Source organism: Syngnathus acus, chromosome 4 (genome assembly GCF_901709675.1).
Source record: "Syngnathus acus chromosome 4, fSynAcu1.2, whole genome shotgun sequence".
Taxonomy (NCBI): domain Eukaryota; kingdom Metazoa; phylum Chordata; class Actinopteri; order Syngnathiformes; family Syngnathidae; genus Syngnathus; species Syngnathus acus.
The window spans coordinates 9,540,584-9,554,497 of NC_051090.1; positions in this window are offsets into that span (position 1 = coordinate 9,540,584).

The following is a 13,914-nucleotide window of genomic DNA, read 5'->3' on the forward strand; positions in this document are numbered from 1 at the left end:
GGCGAGGGGGCGAGGAGTCCCCCATCACAGGGGGCGGTCGCTGGTGACGTCAGAGTGTACTCAAATCTGTCAGTTGAGTCAACTCAAGTGATTGTAGTGCAATTTTGGGGGTGGTTTTCATTCTTTAAAATATCCAGCAAGGACAGAAGAAGGTATTTTCTAGAATCAAATTGTAAAGTATTTTTATTCATTTTTCCCCAAAATAAAAGTAATTTTTGAGGAGGGGAAAAAAAGTAATGATCATAAAAGAAGTTTTATTTCATAGAATCAAGTTGCCCCCCCCAAGAATACAAGTTACTGGGATAATTAAGTCATATTTTTCTAAATTAAAGTTTTGGTTGTTGTTTACCAGGTCAAATCAAGTTATTTATCTATTTTTTCACCGCCACCGCTAATTTTTTTCTTTCTTTTTAGAAAGAAAATGTTATTCTTGTGGGAAAAAAAAGTGTGTTATTCCATCCTGGTATTTTAAGTGTCCCTAGCCCCCAGCCCCCGGTCCTTTTCTGTACTGGACTGTTTTTGCTCTCTGCTGCAGAACCAACTGTCCTCCAGGGACAACTACAAAAATAAAGATGAAAGTAGAAGACGGACGATGCTAAATTTGAAAAATTTGGAGTTGTCATTGCGTAAAGGTGGAGGACAGCCATGTGTAACGAGTGAAGCAGCCACTGACAGATCATTTTGGCAATTTCCAAAGATTCTCATAGACAAAGGTGTCCCAGAGATTTTCTACCAAGGCAGTGGTGGTTTGACACTTGGGGTATCGAGAGACTGAATGAATTCGGTAAGCAGCCAGGCACCAGATGCATGGCCCGGCATTACGTTTTTTTTTATGTCGAAAATGCAACAAAAAAAAAGCGTCGTCAAAATGTCATGTTGGGCTTTTAAACAACGATGCAAACATCCTTTGTGCTTTTCGACAGCGTTTGCTGATCTTCCTGATTTGGGTTGCAAAGGACCAAGAAGAAGAAGAAGAAGATGCAGCAGCTTTGAGACAACATCAGACAACAAACGCCTGATCATCCGTCACTCGCCTTTGGTCATTTCCATACGTCTGTGATGTGAAATTGTCAGCGACACAGCGCTTTCATTCCTCCTTCGAATCGCAAGAGCCCGACCGTGCTCCGAGTGATACCTTCGTGTGAAATGGCAGATTCACGTTGAAAGGGAACACGGTAAATGTCACGCAAGATGTGATGTGGCACTAACGAGACAAGAGGGAAGGAAACTTTTGTTGTGGAAAACACACAAACGCATTAAAAAAAGAAGAAGAGGAAGGAATGCTGACGCTGACAAGGAAGCGCTCAAAGGGATCAAATTATCTTCCATCTCATCCATATGCATGTCAGACTTAAAGTGTGTTTATTTACACCGTGTCAGGGTGGGAGATGAAAGCGCGCCGCCGCCGCTTCGCGTTTCATTAGGCGAGACTTCGAGTTGAGGCTCCCATCCAGCGGATGGCGAAGCCTGTCAAAGCCGAAGCGGCTCTGTCACGACAGCTCATGATAGCAGATTATTATTTATTAGGGCCAGTCATTATTTTTAGGCCACAGATGTCACTTTTTGGAGGACTCTCACATACACGACACATTTTTCTCTGATAAAAATGTGCAATTTTTTTCGTAATTTGTTCGACAGCGACCAATTATGGAACAATTCTTTTTTGGAAATTTTACCGTCAAATTCATTTGGCAACATGAAATTTTGGAGGCATGTCTATCATGAGTAGACCCACAAAAAAGAAAGATACATGTAAAAAAAACAATAAAAAAACAGGCCATTTTGGTTTGAAGTAGTTGTATTTTGGTATTATTGGTATTATTTTGGTATTTTGGCTGGCTCTTGTGGTCTTTGAATTGTGTGTGTGTGTGTGTGGGGGGGGGGGGGGTGAAGCCAGTTCCAATGAACATGAAATTTGGTAGACATGTCTCTCATGTTTAGCGGCGCATCCCAGAAAACAAGAAAATTTGCAGCCACAAAAATCAGCTTCACTCAGCAAAAACTAATTTGGTAAGCATGTTCCTTCCTCATGAGGTGACCCACAAAAACGTTTTAAGAATCCACATCTGAAAAGAAAGAATCTATCATTTTGGTATAAAATGCAATTGAGGGTCATTTGGACCTTCAAAGAAGATCTCCGGATTCTGTCCAATTTGCTATCAAATTTTGAAACACATTCCAGACAGATGACACTAAATTGCCAATAGTGTGAGTTTGGGGAATTGCGAGCGAGAGCAGAGAATGGGGACAAAGGTTGATGACTGAACAGAAACCCCAAATTGTAACAAGTCATTTCCACAGAGTCAGAGTTGGTCTCCAGCGGGCCTCAGTTGTGGCCTCTGTGGCCTTTAAAAGGACTCAGACAGTGTCTCGCTTGAAGTTTCTGTCAGTAGCAGGAAAGATGAGCTGACTTTCATTGTTGTAAAAGTCCCCGTAGGCGTTTCCTGCCTTAAATCAAAAGCGGCGTCACATTCAAAGTCGGACTTCCTTTTTCTAAGTGTTTGAAAAGCAAAAGCGCATGCCGACGGAATACCTCAGACGCTTTTGTAAGAATCCTTATGCTACATTTCGCTTCCTATACCGCAGATCAAGCTCATAAACATGCTTGAGTCAAAGTCATCCAGCGTGTTAATAAATCTGCACTAAAGTCTTCATGCCATATTGCTTGTTTGAATTCAATGTTGAGTGTGCTGCTCCTGGTTTGTACTGTGCACCTTGGCCACCAGGGGAAAACGTAACACTCCAACAAGTCACAGTAATAGTTGTCTTTTTTTTTTTGCAGAGGATAAAGAACGCTATCGTTTGTTTACATGTGTTGCTCCACTGGTTGTGTTTAAATATTTGTTGCTTAGAAAGTTACAAAACTATGACACCAATACAATTCGTTAGCCCATTGATAGCATTTTGCTTTGTTTGTTTGCATTAAGCTAAATGGACTTTATCAATTAAGTGGTTGCTTTAAATTTGAAACGTGTAATTTTCTTTGACAGTTTGAAGCCTATTTTTTTCCATCTATCTGTCAAAGTAGTGAGTGTGTGTACGTGTGTGGTGAGTTGAGTGCACCGCTCACTGCTTCTTTGAAAGGTTATTCATGATAACATCTGCCTTGCACTAGACAAAAAATAATCCACAGTCCTAAAAAGTCTTCAATCAATCAAATGTTTCATGTTTAATGACGCTTCTTTAATCAGTGAGAGACAAAGTGCAGATTTAATATCGACTCAAGCGAATTCTTCAAGAGCAGTGGTGAAGAATTGCTCATCTATAGTACCCCCTAGCGGCCATCGCATGTTAATACTCGATGACTGGAGCCTCAATTCGGGTCAACATGATATCCCATAGAAGAGCATTTAACAGGTTGTGGACACCCTTCATCAAGTTTGTTTGACTTGAAATTTCGCATACTATTCTACTTTAATCATCTCATTGGAAAAAAAAATAATTTGGGTAATTTTGTTTCACTGCGATCAAGATCCCAAATTACAACTTTCTAACACGATGATGAGGATTTCGCAAAGTTGGTCAGACAAGGATCAAGAAGTTTGAATGACATGAAACGTATTATACAAGTAAGTCCACTTGATATTTTCACAATATTGTCGATATAAATCTTGGACTGCAGTACCCTGGAGTGCAAAATACTGCCGGATGGGGGCGCTGTTATCAAGCGCATAGTCTAAACGTCTAAATGACTTCTCACTTGTCCAGTTAAATGTGTAAATTGTGCCAGATGGGGTTACAACCTCAAAATAAAATGCAGATGGAGGCACGGTTATTATTCTTTTTAATTACAGCATTTAAAGGAAAGTGCCCATCATTCATCTGGTGTGATTGACAAGAATAGTCTTCGACAAGTCTGCTTCAATGTCCCTTGACAATGCGTTGGACAGCAGAATTTGAAGGTTAATATTCCTCATTCAAGTCTGATTGACTAAAACGTCTCTCCCATTTGAATACAAAAGTACCTCTGAAGTCACCCTTGAAGATTGGATTTAAAAATGTATACTTTTACACTACAGTACTTTTATAATCTAAACTTCTTTTTGAAACCTTGACATAAAAGTTGAGCGGTGAAAAGCAGCCGCTATTGACCAAAAAGTCCTGAGGGCGGGCTTAGCAGCTAATTGCCTCAGCTCATTGATGTTTCGGTCGCTAATGCTACATGCTAACGTAACACAGAATTGAATGAGCCCACGTTCAGAGACGAGTTGAGATTGACTGGGGGCTTCACTGGATGAAGTCTTCTTATTTTCTGGATGAGACGAGCGGCTTTTGGGGCATCGGGCGGGGGGCTTATTAATGGCGTCCCATCAGCGGCCCCCCTCAATCCTCTCCCCATCCCCTGTGTACCCGCCGGCCTTCAGTTTCCCAAACTCGAGCAAATAAAGTGTGTCAGCTTGAAAGCTGAAGGACTGTCAATCAATTAAGTCGTTAGCCAGAGCCTTGTTTACTGAGTGTAGTGTAACAAGGCGCGCAGGGAGGCAAGCAAGGGGGGCTCTGGGGGGGCTCTACCTCACCGTGATGCCTTGTCATTGGCTATTCTCTTTCTCTAGAAACCTCTCTGAGCTTTGAAGGCTACAAACTCATCTTTATTTGTCTTCCTCACAAACTAACGTAGATCCCCCCACCCCAGCCTTCCATTAGCACACTGAAACTAAAAAGTGCCTTGAAAGAGGTCTTTGCCGTCCCTGTGTGTTTTACAGAGCGCAACAATCCCCAAAGTGTCATGGCCGACATTTTTAATAGCGTTATCACTTGGAGCCACATGGCTAAAAAGACGAATAAAGGCAACATACTCTACCTCGGGAGGCTTTTAGCAACAAGCGGCTCATGATACATTCCAGACTGTGTGCACTTGAGAGCCTTCAAACTGGGCCGACTCGCCACGGATACATGCTACTAATAATAACAGACACATACATGGACACCTAGCCGATAGAAGAAATAGACTGTACTAAAGGACACGTGCTACACACCTACACAATGTTGGACATATAACAAACTTGATCCCGAGTTGATGCATCGTGTTGTGATAAAATAGTGGGCACGATGTCCTTAGTCTGTAATTATCTTGAAACGAGCAAGCGTCGTCAGCAACTCATCAAAGAAACATGTCCCGCTGCTCTCCCAGCAGCAGATCTGCTTCGCTGATAAAAAATTACATCCACATCAAAGAAGTGCTCTTAAAAGAGCAACTTTAGGAGAATTAATATTTGATCGCACACACACACATGCACACACACACTGCTAATCTCTTAAGAATATTAGAAGACTTAATGTGCCATATTTACCAGTATTAAGGACTTTTTTAAATAGCATATCATATGCATTTAAAAAGCGTTTTGCATATCAAAATGCAATTTGTGAGCAGTGATTTCACGGCAGGTCATTAAAAGGGGCTAAGCACAGGCAGATTTACTCTGCCACCTAGCGGACATATACTCCCATTGCAGGCAAAGGCAGCTGACGTTTGACACTGACCCACACACAATCAAGTGAATCTAATGCATTATATCAGCATATGAGTGAATGTACAATAAAATATGTTTCGAAGCATGACAGCCTAATGATCAATGAACCTGCCGTAGGAACCTTTGTTACACTCTGAGATACATCCAGGACCAAATTATGTACCGAGTTGTGCAACCGGTGTTATACTCACAATACCATTCGGGCATCCTCAGGACAGCAAGGTTCTGAGGGCTGAGTAATGCACCCTGAGTTGCACCCAGAACCAATGTCCTGAGTACTGTACCCAGAACCCAATCACGTGTCCAGTGGTGCACCCATTGACTAACCCACAAATTTGTTGTAAGCTAATGCTAAAGAATAGCACGCGTGCAGACTCAGCACACAAAGCAAACGGAGATAAGAGGCGTCGGTGCACCAGCGGATAAATATTTATGCACAAATATTTATGTCTTACAGTTTCTCAATATATCACTATTAATCATTAAGTATCCGCATTCCGCCCACTTAATAATTCAACGCGTATAAATAAGTCATATTTGCCCAGTCAGTGCATGAATATTCAAATCGTTTGGAGAAGATTTGGCTTCACTTCTGGCTGATAATTGAAGTGGTGTTCAGTCAAAGACGTGTTAGCGCTTTGCTTAGCCCCATCAATATTTCATTTCTTTATGAATATGCCAATTAGCAGCCAATTAACAGACGCTGCCACGCACGCACAAACATGCACACTTTTTTTTTTCTTCTTCCCCACAGCACACTCAATGCTCAGGTAGCATCTGATGAATCGCTAATTACCAAACAAGCGAAATATGATTCTATGCTAACATGCCTTTCTGCTAAGTTTCACAAAACAAACCCCCCAAAACAAGATGTCTGCTATGAATAATGCATTGTGCGTTGTACAATTTAAATGAGGGTCAAAGTCGGTTGCTTTAGCAGCACACCAGCGACTGTCTGCATTAAAAATAGACGAGCGGCACATTTTCAACACTTTCATTAAAACCAATTTCACATACACGCAGCACGATGGACACGCTTAACCCATTCTCTGCTGCTAAGACATGCACACACACATGCACAGTACGCCTGAGTACAAAGGGATGCGCATTATGAAGATGTAATTGTATTGTACATGATTTGTCAACATCAAACAATGAGACACAGCAAACATCGTACACATTGTGGCTGTGTAGTACACATTTTGAACACGCATATGAAGTACTTAGTGGGCACAATACACATTCGGCATGGCCACGGCACCTATCATGGCCACATAGCACCCATTATGGCCACATCACAGTCACATAGCACACCTAATCGACACTACGCTCAACCTCACACACCTCCTTGCCACACAAACACATTGTACACAATATGGCTACTTAATAAGCAAGACAGACACATAGCATCCATTCAGACCACATAGCAAATGTCCTGCACCCATTATGACAACATCTTGGAGCATAGCACCCATCAAATTGGGTCCACATTTTAGACGCAGGGCACACATGATGGTCATATTGAAGACACCCTGGTCACATAGGTAAACCATGGCAAGATTGAAAATATCGTGGAATTCTCATGGTCTTATCAGGGCGATACACAAAGCACACATGCTGGCCACATAGCACACACAAAAGCTGCATAGTAGCCATCAGGTGACAAGCAGCGGCGGATGTTGTGACAACAAGTCAGCGGCGGTTTATCGGCCTTGTGCAGGTTTAAGAGCAATGCCAGCCGGCCCGCTGAGAGTCGGCGAGTCAAGCAATCCACTAAATAAAGGCGGCCGGCCGAGCCGCGTCATCCGCGCATCGATTTTATGTCAGCAACAAGGTCGGGGTATGTGGAGCAGCCGCCGCATAGCAACGAGCTGTTAAAATGACGACATGGAGGACTGTTTGCTTACTTGTTTCCACAAGTTGTCACTAATTGTGTGAATCCTCAAGAGCGGGAGTAGCCTACAATATTATCCCCAGCATTTTTTGTCTCAGCTTCCACATTTTGCAAACAATTTAAACTGCAAAAGATTCACATCCTCCAATTTTCAGATTTCTACAAAAAAATTGCCAAATTTCCCCCCAGTTAAGCTTCAGTAATCACATGCAAATTTAACAAAAAATGCATTTGCTCAATTATCTTTGCAGCTCGAACTGTGCAACCCGACAGGAGTGGCGGCTTCACTTTAGTACGGCGAGTTCTAAGCGATACCATCGTAACAACAACCCAAAATGTGTTAGCACCCATTTATTGCTTCCGCCTCGCACCTAAAGTTGCGAAAATGGCGCCAAACTGCGACGGCGTGCGACTGTTGGCCAAATTAAACCTGCGATGTCACATGGCAAAGCAACACTCGGTGGGTTGCACCATAGCGAACAATCAACAGCTGACATTGTGTTAGCTTGGAAGCGCCTCAATGCTAACATGCTGCGTCTAGTTAACAGCATACAGTAATATGATTAGTTTTGTGAATATCATTACATCTTATAGCCTAAGAAGATATCTTCTACTTCTTATTGTTGTTTTTGTTTTCTGTAAATAAATAAATGATCTAGGCAATTATGCTATTACACAAACGATAAACATGAATTGATGTCACGTTTTTGCTGCTTTAATGAATATATTGTAGACATTCGAGACCTCTTTGCGTATTTTTATAAACATCAAAGAACACTGACTATTTATATTGACAAGAATGTAATTTATATCAGCATAAACAACAAGGGATATTTAAAAATCGGTTTAATGATTTACCATTTAAAAACATTTTGAACCTACTTTTCAGTTTGTTTGCATAACGAAGGTAAAAAAATTATTAGTTATTTATATGTATTCAAAGCTTGAATATGAACACAAAATAATTGTGAGACAATTATTAAATAAATAAATAAAATCATATAAAGTGTCCAGCGTGGTGGTGGTGATGTGTGTTTCCTCCACTAAGGGGCACAATGTGACCACTGATGCTAAGGTGGCTAAAGCGTTACTAATGCTGGGATGGACCAAACATCACCTGAATAATTGATGGACTGACACACACAGAGCTTCATTAATCATAATCGTCATGGCAGACATCCTGCAGGCGCATCATCATCATCAAAATGCATCACAAACATATTGACTCCTATTAGTATTCATACATGTCTTTAAAGTGTGCTGAATTTCTCAGTTTGACACCTCGCCTTTGTTTATACTCATACGCTGGCTACCCGTCCATCTATTGTGTCTATTTCTGCTGCAGATACTCGGCGAGGTGGCAGAAGTCTTGAAACACGACATTCGCTGGATGCTACGTTCGATATACCTGCTGTCTAAAACAACAAATAATATTTGTTTGTTTGACTATATATATATATACACACAAATATACAGTATATAAATGAGGATACAAAATGTGTGCCCACGTTCAACTATGTCAAGCAGGCTAACGAGCCCGTTAGCCGTGTGTCAAAACGCTAACTATGCTAATGGCGCTAATGGATAAAAATGCTAATGGGGAAATGTTAATTGCAATGAAAGGCATTCTCCTCCTTCACACTTACTGTTTCTTAAAACAATAATTATTCATGCGTCTCGAATGTATCCGGGTAGCCTTTCGCTCCAGGGGCACCCCCCAACCCCACTAACCGATCCCCCCCTCGCCTCCTCCCCTGAAGCGGCCCCTTTGATTGGGCTGTGATTTGTTTTGATGTGTCAAGTGAGCACTTTTTAAAACCTCCTTAACTCCGCAGGCCAGGCTCAGCTCGGCTTGGCCGCCCTCCCTCGGGGCCAATGAACGCCGCCCGGCCCCCTTTGCTGAATAATACCGGCCGCGCCCCTTATCCCAGTAGCCCCTCCGTTGATAAGATGCTATTAATTGGCGTGAATAGCGAGGCTGCGCGCCCTTCCCTTTGTATACATTTAGCATTACACTCATTAGCTTCCTGCCGCCTCCCGGCTACTTCCAGCTCCTCTAGTGCGCGCGCCTCCCCTGGGAGGCAATTTGCATCCCACCACGGCGTCTCTCCGGGCTTGTTGAGGAAATATTAGCTCCTTTTCTTCTGTGGCCGAACCTTTGATTTATTTGGGTCTGGCGCTGATTGAGTGGCGCTCTCTTCCCCTGCGTTAATGAGCGGCTCTGATGGCCGGGCCCGGGCACATTGATCTGGGGTTGAAAGGGCGGCCCGTTGACGAGAGCGACGGGATAATCATGCCGTGGCGAAACCCCGGGAATGCCACCGGGGAATCCCGCCGCTGTCACGGCTCGCGAGGGATGGTGTTAAATAGATAGACCCTCGCATTTCCGCGTGACTTTTTGACAGCTCGCAGAGCTCCATGTGTTCTGTGTATTGCTTGCAAGGAGAAAAATGGAGAGAATCACATGCACTAAACACAACAATTTTTACAGATGGTACAAGGTGTACAAAACTAGCTTATCGATCCGCATGACACTGTTACTTTTAGCAGATAGCTGCTATCTGGCAGCTACTTCAGTCGAAACTTTCATTTCGACTCAATCACATTAAAACTCCACAAGCTCATCTTGGTATCGAGCAGGGAAAGTATAGTTTCGTCCAGAAAAAGATAATAAAAGGTTTGGTAAGGAGAGAGGGAGTGAGAATGGGAGGGGGAGTGCCAAAGAGCCAAAAGGCTGTGAAGTGGTCTCGCTGATGAAAAAAGGTGAAGCGGGAACACGGGCGACGGGCGGGCGAGTGACAGTCGGGTTAAGACGGCAGGCATGTTCAATCGCAGGTGGAAACATCAAACAGAGCCTCAACCTGCGATTCTCAGATTAAATGTGCTGACACGGCCTCGTTTGCGGCGGGACGGATTAGCGCACATCAGCGCTAAAGCTCCAAACAATACCTTTCCAAATTAAACGGATTAAGGCGCCCGCGTCTGACAGAGGAGGATTTCTCTTACTTTTAAATTATTTTTTTTCTCCTTTCAAATAAGACAAGAAGACGAAGAAAAAGAAGAAATGTTCTCGCCGGGGCATGTGAGCACTTTGGCCATGCGGCTCTCACGGAGGGCGGGGCCGAGCAGATGGAGACCGGTCGGATACGGAAAACAAACACGGCCCCTTCCAAATGGCATATTTCCATTTCCCAACGTGTACATCACCTCTCGTCTATGATAAACATGCAGCCACCCACGTGCTCTTTATCATTATTAAATGTTATTATTAGCACAGCGACTTAAATAAATGCTAATTAAATGCTGCTTGTAGCATACTAGCAACTCAAGGCTTTGCTTCCACTGTTTTGGGGTCAGTTTTTCCCGCCATCTTATGACCAAGATGCTATATCACGTTAGCTTTGATGTGTGCTGTCACCCCAAAATACAGAAGTCCTAAGTTTCTAAACAATTTGGAATATTTCCCGACTTCAACGAGCTACTGATCTGGAAGATGCAACTGTGATCTGGCGGACATCGTTCTTAACAAACATACTTTGTTTACAAACATACGTTTTTTTGTAGTTGGAAACGGTTCAGGTTTGTGTCCCGCTGCTCAAAGTATCTAAGACGTCTTCTCTGACCTTGTCCTAATAAATTGAAGCTGAATGCGCATTTGGACCCGGACGCTGCAAATGAACTGCCCGCACCAGGATCAATAAAGTTGTCCGAATCGGAATCAATTAAACAATAGCGGCTAGCAAACGGGGAGGGAGAGGTCTGATGTTTTCCCCCTTCTACTCGGTTGATTCCGTCGATGGCGTCGGCGAAAGAAGAGGCGCCGCTGTTCAATTTGCCGGCCCGACGAGCGGCGTCTGCTTGCCGGCAAGCTAAGTGACATGCGCTGCCGGGCCGAGTAATGTGAGTGTGTACTCGCAGTCAAGCAGTAAATTACATTGTTTAGCTATCAAAGGCCCGCTGTAATTACATCTGTGCGACGGGCGAAGACGGGCCGCATCGCCAAGACGCCGGCATACATAATCACAGGCGGAATCCCATTAGGGACGAGAGAGAGCATTATTATGGAAATGACCTTTGGGCGACGGGATTTCAGCGGGATAAAAGAGAACATCATCCAGGCGGGGGGAAGGCGCGGCGGCGTCTCTTTATTTTCCACCGCACAGATTTAAGAGGCTTTCTGGCTTTCTTTCTTTCTTTTTTTTTTTTTTACGAATCTCGTCGCAGGAGGAGGACGGATTTAAGAGTGTGATGCATCGCTAATCTGATGCTTGAACGCCAGCCAAACAGGGAATGTTCTCACCTTGACGTGAAGGAGGAGTGTCAAACAAATGCTTTTGCGTCAAATTAGCTGCTGGCGCAGAAGGGAGGGGGTAGCGGTAGCGGTGGGGGGACGGTAGTGGGGGGTCTTGATCCTACAACCTTCCACCTTGGAAAACCGAGCCGGGCACCTGATACGCTCGGACAGCTCCGGCAGCCGGAATGCTTCGGCTCACCGAAGCCACCGCTTCCACTGGACCGCCAGCCGGACCCCTCAAAAGAAATTCACTTGGACATTTGTGCTGAACTAAATTTTGCAGTGGTCCGCAGGTGGTAAAAATATGTAGATTACAATTTTACTGTCTCTCTGGTACTGTGATCCATGCAAAGGTATCAACCTTTGACCTTATATAAAAATCAAGTTTCAGTAATAGACAAAGAAAATGCTGGTAAAACCTAAAACTAAGAATTTAGTGGTCTACAGATTATTATGTATGGGGAAAAAAGAAAACCAGAGACGAAACCAAATCCTACTTCTGATTGGTTGAACTTTTAAAGTGGACTACCAAACTGTCAGGAAGTACATACTTGCTCCTGCAATATCAGGAAACCCCTAAACCTAAATTTTGGTGTATTTTGGGGGCTCATTAGATCATTATAGTATTAGAAATAACCTAAAAGGTCATACGTGGCTGAAACCGAGTTGAATCCGGACTACTTTCCAACAACACCAGCCCTGATTTGGGAAGTACCCCAACGGCAAAGACCAAGTCCTGAACCTTGAAGTCGCTTGGTGTGGCCTACGCAAACTCTTAAAACATTGCCACGTCAAATTTTGTCATTAATTGAACAAATTGACCTCATCAGCCAGGCACACTCGCAGAAGCGCGGAACAACTTTGTTGCTTTTATCTCCACAAGGCAGACTGGAGAACAGAGCAAGAATTATAAATAATACAAGTAAAAATAGTCTTTAGTAGATAAATGCAGTTTGTTTTGTTGCTTGTCAAGTGCACAACATGATGCGGTAATCAAAGCGGGTGAGTAAAAACTGCTTGCAGATTGATCTGCGCATACAGCTTAAGTGTATTAGGGCTGCTAATCCCTGTAAATATCTGCAGGCAAGGCAAAGGCAGCCTTTTAACATCCGCTAAGTCAAGCAAATACAAGCAAATAGATAACTAAAAAAATCAGCCGGTTATATATAGACGTGCGCCGCTAATGAGGCACGCGCTCGGATATTTTGATGCCTTCGCCACCCCGTCGCGCAAGGAGGGTGCACGCGGGCGACGTTTTTGCTGTAAATGGGGAGCGTCTGTTCTCGGCTAACACGGCGACAGATGGAAGAGGAAGAGGTGGAGGAAGACGAGAGCGTGAGAGCTTTTTACCTCCGAGGAGGTGGCAACAGTGAAGCCACTCATTAACACTGAATTTACCACTTCGTTAGCGAAGCGGCTCCCTGCGGCGGCAGGCAGGAGCGCTCGATCGGTCGGCCACTTGATCAGGCATACTAGACGTTTTCAACTGGTTTTGTCCAAGGGACAAACCAAGAAGCAACTCGGGGACCACTGCTTTGGCGGAATATTATTTTATTTTGCACCAAAGTAGGCTAGACCTATACAGGCTATCTGTTTGGGGGATGTCAGCGATATTTGCTATAATTTGGTAAACGATTCACAAAATTAGCTGGAAAATGAAAGAAGTCTAAATGATGAATCAATTTTATTTTTAAAAATATTACAATTATTTCCTGGACCACCTGTAATACCGCTACGGATCACTAGAGGGCCGCGGACCACTGGTTGACGATCCCTGAGGTACACCGATTCCTATGCGGGTCTGAACAGACTGTTACATGAAACGGGGTACTGTGGTACAGTCGCCCCAACCAAGTTGGGGCGACTGTACCACAGTACCCCGTCATGTGGCACAACATTGTGGAGTCACCAAATGTGAATTAAAAAAATGGGACCATAATTGGAAAAATCAAAGTAGATGTCATCTCAGACTAGACTAAACTGACTAGAAAGTCCCCAAAACACAAATGGACATACACAACATTGCTCTTTTATGTAGTTCTGTTATGTACCTTATCAAGTGTCTCTGGTTGACTACGTGAGAGGAAGTCAACTGTGTGCGTGATTGCAAATCTGCCAATTTACAGAGATAGAAAAAGTACAGATAACAAAAGTGAGAAGTTCAAATGTATCTTTTTTTCTCCAGATAACATTTTGTGTTTTAAGGTCAAAGTGCAATAATCTATATAAAATGCAACTTTTCCATGGTTACTAAC